At 33.9% G+C, this 7,171-nt stretch overlaps 1 non-coding gene across 1 annotated transcript; it reads right to left on the bottom strand.

Moving 5' to 3' along the window:
* Nucleotides 1-6,708: 6,708 nt before the first annotated feature.
* On the bottom strand, nucleotides 6,709-6,919 carry LOC136027798 (small nucleolar RNA U3). Its single transcript, XR_010617662.1, has one exon. It is a non-coding gene; the product is annotated as a small nucleolar RNA U3 (small nucleolar RNA).
* Between the last annotated feature and the right edge of the window lie 252 nt (nucleotides 6,920-7,171).

The raw sequence follows: 7,171 nt of genomic DNA, 5'->3' as shown, positions 1-7,171 counted from the left end.
ATAAAAGATTAAATGTCACGTGAATAATCGTCAAGCTTGCCACCCTTTCCTTTTTTTTCTGCTTCTAAATTTTTGTTGTTTATGTAAGAATGTAATTGGCTTGCAAAAATACATCATAAAAATAGTCTAATTAATTAAATCAAACTTTTTAAAACGGAACCATAGCTCCATAGCCTCTCTTATTCCCCTTGGAGCTCCAAAGCTATTGTCAAAAACATCTTATAAAAACAGAAAATAGAAATGATTATGCAATATCTACCCAAATCAACTTTTTCGCAGAAACAAATTTACCTAAATAAATGTGAGAATAAAAACAAAAAGAAAAAATCAGTGAAATAGATACGAGAAAAATACAGAATGTGGGAAAAGTAGAAAGCACCAGACAAATCACTTTCCTGTATTTAAGCAATAAGTGTGTTTTAGTTCCGATTTTTAAGCTTTTGTAATCCTGGCATGTAAGCTAAACATTTTATTTTTTAAACATAGTATGCAGCATCTTGATCTACGTCATCAATGTTGCAATACAAATGTTTCAGCTTTTAAGTTTCTATAATGTGTGTTTATATCCTTTTAAATGCGTTATTAAGCCACAAATCGTTATAATTTAAATTAAATAAGATTTTGTTACGTAAAATTGTGTTTGATTATTTTTTGAACTGTTTTTAAAACATAATTATTGAAAAAAACAGTTAATAAGTAGAGAATGATTGTACCTCAGATTTATTATATACTGCTCTTCAGTCTTTCAATCATTTTAAATCTTCAGTCACAATCTAAAATAATTTTTGAATAGCTGTAAATTAAGGAGACGTAACTCTGATCTTTAATTTCATCTAATCATTGAGAACAAATATTGCAAGATGATATACAATACAATCTGTTTAAGTAAATTCTACTAAAACTACTATTATTAAATATTACTTTACTAGAACTTTCAGAATTCAGATAAACCTCAACTTAATCTGTTTTTTTTTCTAAGCATTTTGTAGGCAGGGTTGCCACCATTTTAAAAATTTGAATGAGAACGAGGGATCCGTCAAATTTTCCGTTTACAAATCCACAATAAAAATCTGTTCAAATAGAACCAGGGCTGCCAAATTTTTTTAAGGAGCGTGTCATATTTTTTCCAAAAATGTGATTTTTGTGTCATCTCAGATTCCATGATATGTCAAAAATGTGTCATATTTTTTTGCCACAAGTGGAATAATATTTAATTGTCAAATCTTTATTTGGAGTTTTGAATATATATTTTCCAAATCAGTTCAAAAAGGAGTAAACTTAACCTTATCCTATTATCTTGGGATCAAGAAATAGAAACATTCGATTAAATTATTGTTACACACAATGAATTTGTGTCTGAGCGGCCAACGAGGCAAGTTTACATTTAAAAACTTTTAAAGACAATCAATTCCGACAGTAAATTGAAAATAGACTTTTCGTATTACTTCGTAATCGGCTTTATTGGCTAAGCTTTTTATTTACTCAATATGCAAGCCATTCAACTAGCTTCAATCTAGCATTTTTGTCATATTTTTTGGTGCCTTTTTAAGCCAGATGGATTATTCTGAAGGAAACACATCTCTGTAAATTTGTAATCTTGTCCGAGGTGGGATACCTCTCCTGTACTCCTAAAAATAGGAGTTGCTGCTTATGCATACAGCATTGGTAACCTGCATGCTGTTTAATTTTTACGTTTACTTCTTCAGATATTCAGCCTGCATTTCGATTTGAAATTTCCACATAAGGCTGTTCTCTTCGCGTGGTTTAAATTTTTAATATGGCATCTGATGGCATCTGTCCTGTATTCCGCACTGTTTGTGTACTATTGCCACTGTTGGGTAGTGCTATTCCCTTCCGTTAATTTTTAGCTTTTCTGGATGTAGAAAATTGAAATTTTACTTTTCTTTTATTACTATTTAAAAAACAAGACTTGGATGACAAAAATGAGTCATTTTTTGAAAAATGTATCATTTTTGTCGATTGTGTCATTTTTTATTGAAAAATGTGTCATTTTTGTCAATTGTGTCAGTCAAGTAACTGACACACTGGATCAGTGATGTCAAGACCAAAAAGCGGAATATGCTGAAGAAAGAAAATATTGAAGCCGTGCTGGTCACAAAATCGCGACTGAGAAAAAAAGATACAGTTTGCTACAAATATGTCCCTACACACAATCAGATCAAGCTCCACGATTCTGACAACCTCTACGTAGCCACCCCACCCCCTGGTCAAGAAGTCGAATCCGAAAGCGAAGATGAAGAAGATCATTTAATATGAACCGCATTTTTCCTTCTTTTTTAATGTAAGAGTTCGATGATGTAAGTAAAACTTTGATGATGATGTAAGACACTTCGTTTTTCAAATACCGCCAACCGCTTCGAGAAGAAAGACGACTTGCAAAAAAAGACGAAAAACGTGAACCAGATTGCGAACCAAGATCCTTCCCCTGGACATAAAAAAGCCTTTTTACTTATTTTTTATGCTATTTTACCTTTTTCTTTGTCTCCTTTATTTATACCCCGCTATTGTTCCCATAGCGGGTTAAAAATAAATTGTTGGGCTATTATCATCAGATTATATTCTATTCAGAACCTTTATTAAGATAAGACAGAATTTGTCTTGTCTTAACTGATCAACTTTTTCGTGAAACCTGGGAAAATATAGAGGCGTAGCATAAATATGTCCAAAAAAGCATAATTCTGAGCTCAAGGAAGCATAATCCTCTCCGTCCGATCTGGCAACACTGGCTTCCACTTCTCATGTTATCCCATGAGATCTCATGTTTTCGGAAGATTTCTCATGGGAAAAAAATTTGTATCATGTTCTCACGTTTTTAGAGGTTTTCTGACTTTTTTCATTTTTTTTCTCACATTTTTAGAGATATTCAGGGTTTTTTCTCATGTTTACCTTTATTCGATATAATCTCCTGTTGCGGAGAGCCGCAACTATAATAGTATAATTCTGTTGATTTGAGCTCTGTCCAGCTTGAAGTTTATGTCTTTCGCAATTTTTTGGCAAACTGCAAAATATGTCTTTATTGCCCTTAAAAGGGGAATTTCAATCCCGCGAACCTTAATTAATGACTTAGTCGGCAGCTTGTCCTGTGACTCACCAATGTTGTGTTCGAAAAAGGGTTGATTTGATTTGATTCTCAGTTCATAACTTCATCTGATCTGACCAGATCAGGTTCACTGGATAATTTATGTAGAATAAGGATGTGGTTTACCTTACGCGAAAGGTTTTTTTTAGGGTAAGTACTAAGTTTGTAATAAGTCTAAGTTTGTCTAAGTTTTGTAGGGTAAGTACTAAGTTGTGTAATAGATTGTCAGGTTTACCAGCTCTTGAACACGCATTATATAATTGTCCATGGGAAAAACAATCCATATTCAGATCTATACCGCATTTTTCTAATGGTTGCCCTTAAGTTTTGTTGATGTTGATTGCTAATCGAATATTCTCTGTGTCAACGTCGTCACTTATATATTCCCCCTGTGCCCCCCCCCCGGCATCCCCGTTGTAGTTGTATCCCTGTCTCCCGGTCGCCATTTATATTCCCGGTGTCCCGGTCCTCATTTGTGTCCCGGTGTCCCTTTATTTTTTTAGTTTTTTTTTTAGTTTTTATCTTTTTTCTTTTTTTCCCTTTTTTTAGTGGAGTTGGCATCCTCAGAAGACTGAAGCATATTCTGCTAGAACGTACTCTTCGCACGATATATTTTATAATAATCTACCCGTATATATCATAAAGATGTTTACTTTGGAGTAGGAATTTTTATGTTAATTACAAGTGTGTGCTAATTCTACTAAATAAAGCAGCAAGAATAATTGGGCAGTAAGTAAAAAAGGTTAAAGACACCAGTGCAGGCTTAAAGTCTCCAAGGGTGCTCACTGTTGGACAGATATGGGACTATCAAGCGGCAGTGTTTGTGTTTGATTATATGCATAATCTAGTCCCGGAAACTTTTAATGAATTTTACCGTTTTAGAAGTTCTTTTCATGAGCATGATACAAGAAGATGTGATGACTTGGTTGTGGATATTCAAAATAGTGTGAGATCTGGTTTTACTTTGAAGTATCTCAACCCTTCTGTATGGTATTCACTTCCTGTGAGTGTTGGGAGGCTGAGCACCTCCTACAGTTTAAAAAAAAGATTAAAAGAGTATTTGTTTGGGAATTAGTTGTTTTTATATTTGGCGGGGGATGGGGGTGGAGTGGATTATAGAGCTGGAGAGAGCAGGGGTTGAGGTGGAAACTGTTGTATTTGGATGAGGGTTTTTACCCTGGGAGTGTTTGAGAGAAGGTGATTTTCTTTTATCTTTTTGTTATTATTACTTTTAATTTAGGATGTCTTTAGGAGTGTTTATGTAGTTAATTGCTACGTGTTGGCAAAAATTAAATTTTTCCCTAGCGTAGTGATTTTTATCTGTAATAATTTATACTTTTGTTTATTATGTAAATAAAAGTCAAATAATAGTAAATTCTGGTCGTTTTGAGTTTGACCTATTATAGAAATTTGTTTCTGCTGGTCTTTAGTTTAATATGGCCCTTTACGTCTCTTTGAAAATTCCTTTTTCGGAAAGTTTTTTTTTCTAATAAATTTCCATTAGTTTTTTGTTGCCAAAGTTTTAACTTTTTCAAAGATTCCCTACTTCGACATCAAAGTTTTTTCAAAAAAAAAACACTGTTTCATCGAAGTACCAAAAACATCAAAGTGATGGTTTTTTTTTCAAAATTAAAGTTTCAAAGTTCAACATCCCCTTTTACATTCCCTGAAAGTAGTCACAAATAAATATAGTGGCAGTTGAATTTAGTCAGAGTTGCAGTCCCAACCAGTCTCATTTGCAGCCGCAATAGCAGCAGTAGTGGTAGTAATTGTAGTGACCGACTATTTAAGTTGTCAATATCCACTAAAATTTTAACTTAATACCCTCAGCTTTTCCTTAGAGATTGGTGATACGTGCTTTTGACAATTAGCACACACAGTACGTTTTATTTGCTCGACATCCCTCTTTGTAGGTGTGAGGGGCAATGCCATCTCAGTTATCATAGCTATTAGAGGTTTTGTCCATTTTGAACAGCATGTCTATTTCACAATTTATATCACTTATTTCTGGAGGAAGGGGAACTAGAAGGGGCAGGGGTGGGAGCTGGCGATTGTCCAACGACTTTTAAACACCCAGGATCAAATATTTCCCTTTTCCTAATGATAAATCCTTCAAAAAACAAAGGACACATTGCATAATTCACAATCCCTGGACTGGGGAATTATAGCTGCCTCAAAATTTTAATCTAATGCATCTGGGGAAAAGTGAAAGGAGGGGTGGTTGCCCTTCAATCGCTTAAGACTGTTAACAAGGGCACTAGAACCTCCGATTTCCAATTGAGTGTTCTCCCTCGGAAGTTTATATAACCACACCCCTTCCGTATGTAGTTCCTCAGCGACAAAACAAAACATTACATTGAAGACTTATAGCTCTGAACTAACAGTAGCAGTGCCTCCGAAAACTGAAAACAAAGGAAGTTAGTTCTTACCAGTAATTATCCATTGTCTATATTACTGCTTCCAAGTAAGTTGGAAAAAGATCTCAGATACGCACAATTTGGTAATAATTCGGGTTAAATTTTTGAAGAGATGCCATTCCGACAGTCTATAACTTCTTTATGGCCCAAACAATCTGTCTGGGTTTGAGGTAGAGGAACATCCAAATAACAAAATGATTTAAAATATAATCTTGCTTATATCTATAGCTTTTGCACTTCTTATTGAAAATTCAAGTGAATTTTGAATTTTCAACCTCTTCTCGAATTCAAAGGAAAAAAGGGAAATTATGACGTTTGAACTGACAAAACAAAAACGAACTAAGAACTACATTTTATTAGGTAAACAAATGGTTAAGTGCATTAGGAATATTTCACGATACATCTGTCGCAAACCTATGCCCAAGAAAAGAAGTGGGGCTGAGGGTAGCCACCAGTATCAGTTCCTAAAATTCTTTAATTATCTAAATATGCGTGCTACACAGCAAAGTTTGGATTTACAGTACACAAAATTTTTACCGCAACATGCACATTCTTCGTTTAGGTTTATTAGAGCCTGGTACGCTTGGCAGACTTGACTTGCTAAAAGATAACAAACCGTGTATTGGTCAAAAAGAGAGGTATCCGCATACTTCCACCGTTTACTCAAGCCAAATTAATTGAGCACTATGAGCACTTAATTGAGAACTATGACTAATATTAGTCATAGGGCAGTAGAACCTTGGTTCTACTACCCTAGCAATGATGATGCATGGACAGTTAATAGATACGACATACTTATTAACAAATCAACTAACCTCCCTTTTATATAATCCTAATAAGAGGGAATTAATGTCAGGTTTTTCTTCTGACTCATTTAGACTTTCTGTCTTGGCTTTTTCTACAAACAGCCATGACTTGATGCCCACAACTATTCTATTTTAATTCTAAAGATTATAGAATTAAGATATTATTTTTTAGGACAATTTCTTTTTATATAACCAAAATTGGCCCCGATGGTACTCTAAACAGTCTCCTTTTGAAATAAATTTATCAACAATTTTATTTGCCCAAAATTTTTTTTATAATGATTAAAATAATCATCCTTATACTTCGTATCACAGTTATTTATTCAATAATATGCCATATCAACGTATTTAAACAGCATCATATAGGTGTTAATTAACTTCGAAAATCACTAGAATTACATCTTCATCATCCCAGCTGACAATAGTATCAGCCAGGAGCATTCCTCAATGACCAGACTTAGACATTATCCAAACCCGGTCCTTATCATGTTTAGAAATGGACGTTTTCACTCATCATCGAATATTATGGAAGCGTCGGTTTCCCAGCGAAACCTTAGCAATCATACTACAGAAATGATTTTGTGAAGTAGAATCTTAAGTCTAGGCTCCTACGTTATACTTATACAAAAATGACAAAAACAATTGTTCCTCATTTATTGATATACTGTAAGAACTCTATAAGCAAAACAAAATTAAAAAATCTATATAATATTCCTCTATTTCTGCGAAATATTAATTATAAGCTAAAACTAGGTGTTATGCTGAAAATTACTGAAAATACTGCTAAATATGATTTCTGTTCAAAAAATTGATTCCTATACGAGGGACTAGAGACTCTCCAGAATAGA

This window comes from Artemia franciscana, chromosome 5 (genome assembly GCF_032884065.1).
Source record: "Artemia franciscana chromosome 5, ASM3288406v1, whole genome shotgun sequence".
Classification (NCBI taxonomy): domain Eukaryota; kingdom Metazoa; phylum Arthropoda; class Branchiopoda; order Anostraca; family Artemiidae; genus Artemia; species Artemia franciscana.
Note: the sequence above shows the minus strand (reverse complement) of the source record. Positions and strands in the feature narration are given on the sequence as shown.